This window comes from Eurosta solidaginis, chromosome X, assembly GCF_040869045.1.
Source record: "Eurosta solidaginis isolate ZX-2024a chromosome X, ASM4086904v1, whole genome shotgun sequence".
Taxonomy (NCBI): domain Eukaryota; kingdom Metazoa; phylum Arthropoda; class Insecta; order Diptera; family Tephritidae; genus Eurosta; species Eurosta solidaginis.
The window spans coordinates 67,419,781-67,433,006 of NC_090324.1; the positions used below are offsets into that span (position 1 = coordinate 67,419,781).

General features: G+C 39.1%; 2 pseudogenes; both read right to left on the reverse strand.

Annotated features, from left to right (window-relative positions):
- Nucleotides 1–754: 754 nt before the first annotated feature.
- Nucleotides 755–6,805, reverse strand: LOC137234226 (queuine tRNA-ribosyltransferase accessory subunit 2-like; annotated as a pseudogene).
- A 157-nt stretch (nt 6,806–6,962) lies between these two features.
- LOC137234994 (probable dolichyl pyrophosphate Glc1Man9GlcNAc2 alpha-1,3-glucosyltransferase) lies at nt 6,963–8,472 on the reverse strand (annotated as a pseudogene).
- Between the last annotated feature and the right edge of the window lie 4,754 nt (nt 8,473–13,226).

The window sequence follows — 13,226 nt, forward strand, 5'->3', positions numbered from 1 at the left end:
ATCGAATCTCAAACAGGGGGACTTAGTCGTCATTAAAGAGGACAATCTGCCCCCCAACGAATGGAGACTAGGTCGGATAGCCAACCTCCATTGTGGCCCCGATAACCGAGTTCGAGTCGTCGAACTTGATACGGCAAAGGGACAAACCACCAGACCAATCACGAAATTGGTCCTACTGCCACCCTCCAGTGAGGGTGAGGGAGACTTGTAACTCCCAACCGCTCTAACAAACCCCGTAACCCAGCCCTCGTTCACCCCGAACGAGGCCAACAAATCCCCTAACCCAGCTCTCGTTAACCACGAACGAGTCCAACAGAACCCTACCGCAGATCAGCTATCTGCCACAGAATACCAGTGAATCAATAATCATGATTTTGTCTTAAAACATCTACATACCAATTCTAAATATTCTCGCGGAATTTTGTTCTTACGGATTTTTTATTCCCGCGGAAAAATTCCTCCAATTTTTTTTTTCTCCTAGGGAGAAGAAAAATTGGGGAATAGGAATTTCGAATTTTCGAAGTCAGCTGTTTTGGCAATTGAAATTTCATTGCGCATTTCTTATTTTGTTTAAAAAATTGTAAGGTTTATTATTGTTGCTAATTTGTTTGGAATTAAGAAGTAATAATAAAGTTGCTGAAATTCGGCACTTTCGGCATGTAGTTGCACATCACAGAGACGGCTGTGGCAAAGAGACGACCCCAATCTGCGATGATGGTAAGTGTAAATGGAATACCAACCAGCGCAAAGCAAATGCAAAAGACGCGTCCACCCGTTGTTACGGGCACAATGTTGCCATAACCTATTGTTGTTAACACAGTTGATGGAAAGAACACAGCTTGTAAAATGCTCCATCGCATCCATTGGTTTACATGGCTGTATCAAAAATATCCACACCCAGCGCAATAAGTTCCAAAATCACAAGAGGCGTATAAGCGCCTGGCAACATTTTTGGTTTATCAATAGGCAGTTCATTTAAGCAATGTTTCATCATTGTAATTAATTGATCAGCATCTACTTCTGTGGCGCTTAAACCATAGTTATGAAAACCTTCAAAAATGTAGCCTCCAACAAAGCTATGTATTAGTGAAGAAGAAGAACAAGACGGTCGTTTTGATACGTGCTCCGTGTTTTTATTAAACAAAAAAATAGTAAACAACATACAAAAGCGCTAAAAAAAACGTACAACATCTAACAACAGGTGCGGGAAGCGGTATTCAAGTGGACAAATCTAAAAATATAGTTTGGGAGAGTGGAGTATTTAGGTGGTTAGTAATTTGCAAAAGCTATCTGCTGTGCTGCCATTACCACAGTCGGTGCGCTGCTAACATCGCCAAGCACACTTTCACACAAACGCCTGCTGATACGCTGAGTACGGGTGAGAACATCAACAACCTGTCAAGTCGCTTTGTTGCTATACTGTCGCTACTAATTGTGCTCTTTATTTTGTGTTTTTGACTTTTCATTGCTATCATTAACTTAGCGCGAAAAATTAGCGCCTGATAAGCATTGAATTTGTTTACAAAGGTGAATGATAGAAAGGGCAAGTGGAAGACATAAAAGAGTGAAAAGTGTCAGCCTAAAACAGGGCTGCCATCACGGTAGAAAAATATATATTTATACATATTTTTTAGGTTATTTTTTCAAACTAGTCTTGCGAATATTTAAAGTTGTGTATCACAAAGTTGCCATGTAAAGTTGCATATCTTTTACATTGTCTTATAAAGATATACATTTACAATGCCAGCAGAGTGCAAAGAATGTACTGCGAAACTGCTTCAGGTAGATGACATAGTAGCATGCTCTGGTGGGTGTGGCTATCGTTTCTGCTTGAAATGCAGTAATATTAAAAGAAATGAAAAAAAGATAATAGAAGATAATATGAACATAAAATGGTTCTGTAATGTATGTGCATTATCGGATACCAATACTAAATTTGTGGAAATCAAACATTTGATTAATAAATGTGAAGAAACAAAAATGAAAGCCGTTGATATTAAACAGATAGTCGAGCAGATATTTTGTAATAAATTTTCCCAGAATAAAAGTAGCATTATTACGGACTTCAACTCCCTTTTAGAGCATAATATAGAAGTAAAATTGATTGCAATGAAGAATGAGATAGTAAAATATTTATCTAATGAATTAAAAAAGAGCAATGAATTGCTTAGCGATTTACGCGTGGCAAATGATCAGCCAGAAAAACTATCTTATGCTCAGGTCGCTTCTGTAAATGAGAATAAAATTGTCATTAAACCGAAAAAGAAGGGCAAAAAAGCTAAGGAAACCAAGGAAGTTCTAAAAAAAGTTGTCGAACCTACCGAAGGCCTTGTTAAAAATGTTAAAGAAGTAAATAGTGGTGCCATTATTGTAGAATGTAAAAATAAAGACGCCTGTGAAAAAGTCCAGCTAAAGGTAAGAGAAGGTATTGGAAACGATTACGAAGCACAGAAAACAAAAAATAAGGATGAAATAAAAAAGAAAATAAAAATTGTTGGTTTAACTGAAAAAGTTAGCAATGAGCGTTTGGTAGAATGCTTAACTAAGCAAAATGACTCATGTAACGGAAAGGATTTTAAAGTGTTAAAACTGTATGAAAATACCAATCGTAGAGAAGTAAGCTTCATTGCGTTAGTGGAAACAGATGCAGTAATATTCGATAATGTGTTGCAACAAAAGAAACTATATATAGAGTGGGATACTTGCGTCGCTTACGAGCATATAAGTGTTTTGAGGTGTTTTAAATGTCTGGGATATAAGCACAAAGCAGCTGAGTGCACGAATAAAGTAGCTTGCAGCAAATGTGCTGGACCCCATGATAGCAAAGAGTGCACATCTAACATTGTTAAATGTGTAAACTGTAGCGAACTTGTTCAAAAAAAAGTTATTGACGTCGATGTTAGCCATTACGCTTTCAGCAAAGATTGTCCTGCGTATAAAAAATATTCGCAGCCAAGAAATAAGGCACGAGTTTAGCAACGAATACCAGAGGAGCTAAGTTGTATATATTTAAATATTTGTAGTATCGTCGCCAATAAAGCTGAACTAGAGCGTCTGATAGATGTACATAAACCACATTTAATATTTTGTTCGGAGACTTGTTCGACTGAAGAAATAACGAATCAAGAGCTACAGATACAAACATATAAACTTGTACGGTGCGATTCCCACAGCAGGCACACAGGCGGTGTGCTAATATATATAAATGAAACAATTGAATACTCAATAAGTTACAACAGAACATTAAACAAGAACATCTGGTGTATCATACTAAAAGTTAAAAATATTTTCCCCCAATATCAAATAGCTCTGATATATCACTCACCGAGCTCAAGTGATGCAGAATTTATAACGTACTTATACGACATTTTAAATAATAACTGCGTAACACAGGATAATATTATCTTCGTGGGCGATTTCAATATAAACCTTTACAAGAGCACAACTTATAGTAAACAGTTAGTTGACTTATTTCGATCCTTTGCTATGGAGCAAAAAATAGATTTTTATACACGAAAGGGCGATAAGACAAATACATTGATCGACTTGTTATTTACAGATAGTAGCTCTATATCATGTTTAAAATTAGAAGAGTTTCAGATTTCAGATCATGAAACGATTAAATTCAAAATCAAATTACATAAGCTATTTCAGATGAGAACGAAGAGAACAATAATTTCCTGGGAAAATTATACAAGCGACAGCCTTGTTAATGAATTACGACAGCTTAACTACACTGACTTTGAAAATCTGAGCATCGAAAATAAGGCAACATTCCTATGTAATACGCTATCAAGCGCAGTGACCACCCTGACATACTCTAAAGAAGTCAGTGTCAAACTTATGAACAAGTGGTATGATTTTGAGCTGGCTAACTTAAATAAACGTAAGCTAAATCTTTACAAGATCAGCCTATCCACTGGAGAATGGTGTGAATATTATATTGCGAAACGCCAATATAAACGGCTAATTAAGATAAAAAAAGCCAAGTACATGGAAAACAAAATCAACCATAGTGCTGGTGATAGTAAGGTCATGTGGAAAAACTTGAAAAATTCCATAAGCATGGCTAAAGAAAATAATGGTATTAAAAAAATTAAAATAAACGACCAACTCTACACAGAGGAAAATGAAATAGCGCAGTCTTTTAATGACTATTTCATTGATAGTATATTGGAGATTAGCATGAATATTCCTACTTCTTTTAGTAATGAAGGTACTATAGATGAGCAAAATGGCCGTAATGTTTTTAAGTTTCAGAAAGTTTCCACTTCAGAGATAGTTGATATAGTAAGTAAGTTTAAAAATAAAATTGGAGGGAAGAAACTTGTGTCGGAAGGAGTCGTTAAAGATTCCATAACGTATACAGGTTTTTTCTATTCTCAGCTTGTTAATGAGAGCTTAGATAAAGGTCTCGTTCCTAGTTTATGGAAATCTTCTATAGTTGTGCCATTAGAAAAAGTGAAAAATACCATCAAAGCTGAGGAGATAAGACCTATTAACACGTTACAATGTGATGAAAAAATTTTGGAAACAGTGGTAAAAATCAGCTGGTAAAATATTTAGAAGATAATATAATTATTATACCTCAACAATCTGGTTTTCGAAAAAAACATTCATGTGAAAGTGCTTTGAATTTGGTTTTAGCTAACTGGAAAGAAGACTTAAGCAGGAAAAAACACATATTAGCTGTGTTTTTGGATTTAAAGCGTGCATTCGAGACGATCGACCAAAAATTAATGCTGAAAAAGCTTTCTCGCATTGGCGTTTCTGGACTTCCTAATTAACAGATACCAAAGAACAGTGATTGGAACGTCCGTATCGGATAAAAGGGAGGTACCTGTTGGTCTACCTCAAGGGTCTGTGCTGGCACCCATAATGTTCAATATATATATTAATGATATAACTAGCTCCATTAAGCACTGTGAAATAAAATTGTTTGCTGATGATACATTGCTGATGATAAGTGGGAACAATATTACTGAAATATATGCTAAGCTACAAGAAGATCTTAACAGCGTATATGGTTGGTTATGCGTAAACAGACTAAAAGTGAATGTCAATAAAACGAAATTTATGGTTATATCTAGACGCAATTTTCAAAACAATGAGCTACAAAACTTAAATATAAATAACGAACTAATTGAAAAAGTCAGCATTATAAAATACTTGGGAATAAAAATAGATGATAAGCTGAATTTCAACGAGCACGTGGATTATACGGTAGGAAAAATAGCGAAAAAGTTATATTTTACACAACGAACCTGCAAATATTTAAATAGAAGGTATAAAATCATCGTCTACAGATCTATAATCGAACCTAATTTTATTTATTGCCCAACTATATTTTTCATCTTGCGAGATAGTCAGATATACAAGCTGCAAAAGCAACAGAACCGCGCTATGAGATTCATTCTCAAAAAACGGTATGACACACCTATCAGAGACATGCTATGCTCTCTTAATTGGCTTAGCATTAGACAGCAACTTTTTTATTATACCATAAAATTTATTAAAAACATAATAGAAGGAACTTTGCCTGCGTATTTGAGGACTAATATAAAATATGTAAAAGATGTGCACTCTGTAAATACTCGTAATAAAAATGATTTTAATCTGCCGGCTTATAAAACTGAAGCAGACAAATGTAATCTGTATTATAAAGGTCTTAAATCATATAATGAACTACCGATTGATATTAAATCAGGTCATTCCAATAAATTTAAACAAAAATTGTACAATTATTGCAGAACACTACCAATTTAGTGCTGGACAGGCGGACTTCCATAGCATCGATATAAGTGCAGCGAAACTATACTGCTGTGTAGCGCCAAGACTTCCAAGCTCTTGTGCGCATACAAAAAAGGTTGCCGAAGCACACACTGAAACGCATCACTCGATTAACTCAGTGCATCGCAGTGCAGATGTTGCCTTCGCGCTTTACTAACATGCGTAAAATGCCTACATACTACATAATCGCAACGCTTTGTTCGCATGATCTGGAAGTCTCCCATCCATAGTACTCCAAGGTAGGACATAGATGTAACTATTCTAGATTGCATAGTCCAGATGACAATTATAAACATGTAAAATAGATTTAAGTTAGGCTTAGGAAAGCCGTAATAAATAAATACATTACATTACATTACATTACATTACATTATGCTGATCCCCTTTCGCTTTAGCATGTTTAATAGAATCGGAACGCGCAAACGTACTATATCCACCAACGATTGGCACGAATAATGTGCTATTTCGTAGGACTTTGGAGTTTATGTAGTTCACAACATATATCCATAAATTTTTGGGTGCGTTCAACACTTTTTACTAAACGCCTTTTAGAACCTTGCAAATTTGTATCAGCATCACAGAGGCCTTGATATATATCTGGTCTCCACCTTTCCATATATTTCACGTAACTTTTGGCGTCCAGTGTCTCCTTTCCGTGTCTAGTAAATAGCGGTACTATATCGTTGTCATTATGCCCACTCGGTGTGATCTCACAAGGATCTCGTATAATCAGCATTGTTAAAGTATCTGGATCAGGATACCCCACATAACTTCCAAGTAAGCCATGGTACAGCAGTTTTGATTCTGTCATACATTCAATGGTTGATAATGACAATAGCAACGTCGGAGCTTCTTGGGTGATATATCCAAATACTTCGCTACTTAGATATGGAATGCTTTCGCCTTTAGTTGTTTGTACTAGCATAGGTGTTCTTCGTTGTTTGTTCGTTTCCGTATGAATTAGGATCCCAAGACGAGCGGAAGTTTTACTTGCATTCTTAACAACAAATCTCATTTTCATAACAACAAAACAACCTTTTAATTATTAGATATTTACTAAATCACATCAACACGAATGCCTTCACCGTAGCAATTGCTCTTTATAAAAAAAATCCTTCCGTGACTATGCATTATTTTGATATTTCTGATCACCAAAATAGAAGAGCTATATTTCATCTCTGCAGGTTAATACAGAGTGGTACGAGGCACATGAGTATAGCCTTTTCGTAAACGTGCCAGCCAAACATGAAAGAAGTGCATGAACAGATAACGACGGCTCGTAACAAATTGATTTTGATCGGCTCTTCGTTGTAGCCAAAATCAGTTGTACAACTTTATCGGCTGTATTGTAAAGTGCCCAAAAGTTAGGCGCCCATCATGCATGGGTCAGGCCCCGCTTAAATGGAAATAAACGACTTAAAACCTGCGGCAATTGTCTGTAGAAAGGACCAAATGAAGCAACAAAAGGCGTGAAACCAACAACCATTTACCAATACAAACAATTGGATTACGCCCGCTTTGGAAACAGTAACATCTGAGGAAATAAATAGCTAATGCCGGCGCCATATACAAAAATATGTGCTTAAAATTGAGTAGCGTTGCAAATATGAAGACATGGTATCGGCAATTACTTTCAGGCCCTCCTCTTTTAGGCGCGAAAATAGTTTATAAGTACATGCAAGGTCTTCAGTTTTTGAGTTTTTTATCATGTAAACTACCCCAGAATTTTCCATTTCAACAATGGTGCGCATATGTTTTTTAATAAGCTCATCTTCGACAACTTTAACAATTCGCGGTTCCGTGTCTTTATCTAAATAAAGAGCTACTCTTGCAGATTCTTCTTTTATACGAGCCTCTACTTTTTTAATGTAAACGCCAGCATTATTTTCATTGAGAAATTTATGCGATTCGAACGTATAGAACGATGCAGATTGTGCTAGAAAAGGTTTCTCGAAATCATCCTCATAAATACACTGTGCCCAAATTTATGGCTAAACGTAGTGATAGAAAACACGTTCGTTCGGGTTAAGTGCGCGAACATAGTGTACCTATACAGTGTGTTCACTAAGCGATAAACGTCAAATATGAATGCTGAAACCAAATAACGCTTCTCCAGCAAGTAGCTATTACTCAGAAGCAATATACCGAATAGAAAGCCCATTATATTGAAAATGAATATGATCCACAAAAATCAAACCCACATTGAATAGCATGAGGAGCTCTGCAGCAAAGTGGGGCTGTGACTTCTTGGGTACATTTAAAATTTGCAGACATAGTGCCACACCGAATGCGGACATCAACTCCGCAAATATTTCTGTTCCGCGTTGAAAATATGTATATAGTTGCCGTTGATGCATAATTAAGATTTGTAACAATCAGCATTTGAGGATCAACATAATGTGCCACTTGCGCTAGTATCCATTCAAAATAGGCAAATAAAGGTGGACAATCGAGTGTTCATTCGCTCGTCGCATCATAATACCAGTGATTGAATTGTAGAGATAGCGCAATCAAACTGCTGCTTGTACCTGCTCTCCATTCCACAGATTTCGAAGTACATCGCAATTGGTGTACCTGACATGAAATAAAAGAATAAAAAATTAGCAAATTTATTAAATTATACAACGGGAACGATACCAGCATACTTACCATTACAAGTTTTTCTTCATAATGAAAGTTCATTCAAAATGTCTCTATACTCATTTCCATGAATGAATGACATTTTGAATGAACGAAACAAGGTTGCCACTCGATGACATTTGTTTTTTTCGGTTCTTACGTAGTAAGCACATTGCGCGCGATCCAAAGGGTATCTCAACTCGGATCCATGAGATCCAACACACCCGAGCGTTAGAACGTGAACAAAGATCAGAATACATATATAATCGCGAAAATATAGACCTAAAAGAAGGCGCGCTCTGGTTTGTATCATGGGCTTACTTTTATCAAAACAAAAAAAAAAAAACCCATGAAAGAAAAAAAATAATAAGCAAAATATGTATTTTCCTTTAAATCAGATCAGTTTCCATTATTATTTTTATTAGGAAAAGTTAAGTTTTCTTCTAAACTCCCACTTAGTTTAGACTGTTTCTTGAACTGTAAAGAATAACTTCGAATTATATAAGACCGTAAAATATCCAAGCCTTTCAATGTTTTTAGTAGCGTAAACTTAACGGTGAAAGAGCTAATGGGAGATTACAATACATTTTTTAAGATTGATAAAATGGTTAAAGGAAGGGTCAGAAAACTTCTACGAAATAGTAAGGCAACAAAATCAACTGTATGGGAAAACCCAAAACCAAAAAAAATGAAAATTGTCAGAAATAATTATCAGAGTTGAGGTCGCGTGAGAACTCATGTCGTGAGAGTGCTCGAAGACATATATGCCATAGATACTACAAACAAGGGAGAAATTAAATTTTTTAGAAAATACTATAAATCTTATGTCGGGTCAGGACTCAGACGCGAGCTGTCCCTAAATAATTGCATGACATGATCATTATGTCTTATTACGCTTCCAAATTGGCAGCACCGCTCAGCTGCCTCATTCCAGTGAGTGGAAGAGTTATCAGCTGACAGCTCTACAAATTACCACACTCGATAGTGTAGGCTATTTCTGCCAGGATGTGTTGAAATCAACAAACACACCACAATTTGTGATTCTCACACAACATGGCCCAAATCAACACAAAGAGTGTTCCCAGACAACGAATAAAGGCCTCTTTACATCTGGCGCACATTTTATCTGCACGACGTCATTTGACTAGTCATTTTACAGTCATTCATAGGTTATATTCACAGTCACATGTGCATGGGCGTGGGTAAGTTTTGTGACCAAATTTTTGTAGAGCAATTACAAGGAGCCGTGACAACACACTGGTTTACCGTGATATACCGTATATTACCGCGTATTGTCTGCTTTAGGTAAACACCAAAAAATATAGTTTGTCCTAAGTCTATATTTAATAATACTTAATTTTACTATCGATTGTTTCAACATCAGAATTTCCATTCTGATGAAAATATTTTCAAAATTAAAGATACTCTTAGGCGTATCTCAATGAAAGTTTACCAAACCTCATAGTGGGTCCAACCAGTACACGTCAATGTGTAGGCAGAATAACCTAATAAGGTTATGCACCCCACATGTACCCCTTATCCCGAGTACGCCAACCAATAGGTCAGCCAGAATCGACCCCGGGTCTCCGGCAGTTAGCCACCCAACCAACCTATGCAGCGATATTACTAAACGCTACCATTTCCAGACATGCCTGGATTTGCATTCAAACGCTCCAAGACCGAGGCACGCCCAAATGCGTTCAACATCGCTTGCCGTCTGTGCACCAAACCGCACGGAGTGCGATTGTGCCCAATTTACCGTGGTATGTCGACTGAGGAGCGACTACGTGCAATACTCATTCACCGCTATTGTCCCAACTGCCTATCCCCGTTCCACCGCCTGGAAATCTGCCCCAGCCAATACCGATGCCGACGTTGCAGTGAACCACATCACACGACGCTACACATGGACGAGGATCAGCCGTCGCCACCTCAAAGCAAGCACAACGACGACGATGCGAGCTCGGACGGGGTCCTCTCCATCCATGTCACGGAGCAAACTAAATCATGGGCCCAGCAAGTCGAGGAAGAAGAGAGGCTGGCCAATGTAGCAGAGGTAGCCCAATCGGCAGCTTAGAAACGCCGCGTTTCCGGTCCCCATTACGTCATGAGAGACCCGAGAACCGCTCGCCTATGCACGGCGCTTTCGCGCGCTTACAAATCGGGGATGGCGCGGAGACACGTCCTTTCCGCCCATCGCACCGCCCTACTGGTAACCAGCGTGACGACGCGGAACCGCGTCCGTCCAGCTCGTCACGACAGTTCACTGGGAGGGCGGCCCCTAATAAGATGCGCAACAACCATCGAGCTCTCGTGAGGCAACAACAAACCCCCACTGGCTTCAGGAGTGGTAGACTCCGGGACAATTTAGCGGCACCGACGATAACTCGAGCATTGATCGCCATCGCGCCGACAGCCATAGCCCGAATTGAGGCAGGAGGCCGTTTACACCTAGTCCGCGCCCTGTTAGATGCCTGCGCTCCCACCAGCATTATCGATGCCAATCTGTGCAAGGATCTACACCTGGAGCGTAACAATACCGCACGTCTTTCGAGGTGCACCGTCGTTCTTCGAGGGAAGTATGGGGTAGCGGGAAAGATCACGACCCAAGCCACCGTAATATGAACTATGCCAGGTTAAACCCCACGGCAAATCTGGACCCGTCGGTAGCGGCCCCATTCCAGTTCATGAAGCTGGCCGATCCGACATTTTACCGATCGTCCCCAGTGTTGCTCACTTTGGGCGCCGACGTCTACGCCAGTATTATGGTCGTAGGCACACCCACGTCAACTGTCGGCGGGCTCCTCACCCAAGCCACAATTTTCGGCCTTGTCGTATCTGGAGCCCACCTACTATACAAAACTTTAATTATACCACAAGGTGCATTTTAAACCAAGCAACCCCACGTACTTGAATACTAACGCTTTTCTTTTTCATCCACAGTTCAGCGAGGCTCAATTACTGCGAGCACGGATGTCCGCCGGAGATCGTACTTACGATCCTACTATACATACGTATCATATTTTTTAAATTTATTTAATTTATCCCGCCTTGGGAAGGTTGCTAGCGTACTCACCGATTTTCAAGTTGCTCGCCGCAAGGGGGCCGGCATGTTTAGGCCACCAGCCTAAATATTTCGGACCACCCTAACACGCACATTAGTTATTTATTTATTATTATTACCGGTAACGGCTAACACCAGCCGAAAGCTAACTTTGAAGGGGAAAAACTAAACGAAAGTTAGCTATCGGCAGGTGCCGCGGACTTGTTCGCGGTTTTGATCCTTCTTTCTATTTTGGAACGTCAACGAGCCAGCAGCTTTCTCACAGGTGAGTTATCACATTACGTATCTTTTCATAGTTTCTGCATATAATTTACGCTATAATCGCACTTTGCTATTGTGATTCTTTTTAATAATTGCGATTTTAACATTAGAATTTGCACTTGGCAATTGTCTGGCAATCAGCCACCAATATTTCGATTGTGAACTGTAATTTAGCCAACAATTTGCGGTTATCATATTATTAATATTTACAACTCCTCATTTTGTAATTTGGAAGTTCGAAGTGGTTTGTGAATTAATTATCCTATCTCATACAGATAACACTTCAATCCCATTGTTTATAAAGTGAATAAATTTGTGACTACTCGTTTCTAACTCTTTCTTTTCTTTTTGCGTGCGATCGCGCCCCATGACCTGGACGCCACATTCCCCCCGCAACAGAGCATTTTAAGAGGGAGTGGGCATTAGGTCTATAGGTGAGCGCCTTTTCGAGATATCGCCATTAGGGTGGGCCAGGGTGACTCTAGAATGTGTTTGTACGATATGGGTATCAAATGAAAGGTGGTAATGAGTATTTTAAAAGGGAGTAATCCTTAGTTCTATAGGTGGACGCCTTTTCGAGATATCGCCATAAAGGTGGACAAAGGGTGACTCTAGAATGTTTATACGATATGGGTATCAAGCGAAAGGTGTTACTGAGCATTTTAAGAGGGAGTGGGCATTAGGTCTATAGGTAGACGCCTTTTCGAGATATCGCCATTAGGGTAGGCCAGGGGTGACTCTAGAATATTTGTACGATATGGGTATCAAACGAAAGGTGGTACTGAGAATTTTAAGAGGGAGTGGGCATTAGGTCTATAGGTGGGCGCCTTTTCGAGATATCGCCATTAGGGTGGGCCAGGGTGACTCTAGAATGTGTTTGTACGATATGGGTATCAAATGAAAGGTGGTAATGAGTATTTTAAAAAGGAGTAATCCTTAATTCTATAGGTGGACGCCTTTTCGAGATATCGCCATAAAGGTGGACCAAGGGTGACTCTAGAATGTTTGTACGATATGGGTATCAAGCGAAGGGTGTTACTGAGCATTTTAAGAGGGAGTGGGCATTAGGTCTATAGGTGGGCGCCTTTTCGAGATATCGCCATTAGGGTGGGCCAGGGGTGACTCTAGAATGTTTGTACAATATGGGTATCAAACGAAAGGTGTTACTGAGCATTTTAAGAGGGAGTGGGCATTAGGTATATAGGTGGACGCCTTTTCGAGATATCGCCATTAGGGTGGGCCACGGGTGACTCTAGAATGTTTGTACGATATGGGTATCAAACGAAAGGTGTTACTGAGCATTTTAAGAGGGAGTGGACATTAGGTCTATAGGTGGACGCCTTTTCGAGATATCGCCATTAGGGTGGGCCAGGGGTGACTCTAGAATGTTTGTACGATATGGGTATCAAACGAAAGGTGTTACTGAGCATTTTAAGAGGGAGTGGGCGTTAGGTCTATAGGTGGGCGCCTTGTCGAGATATCGCCATTAGGG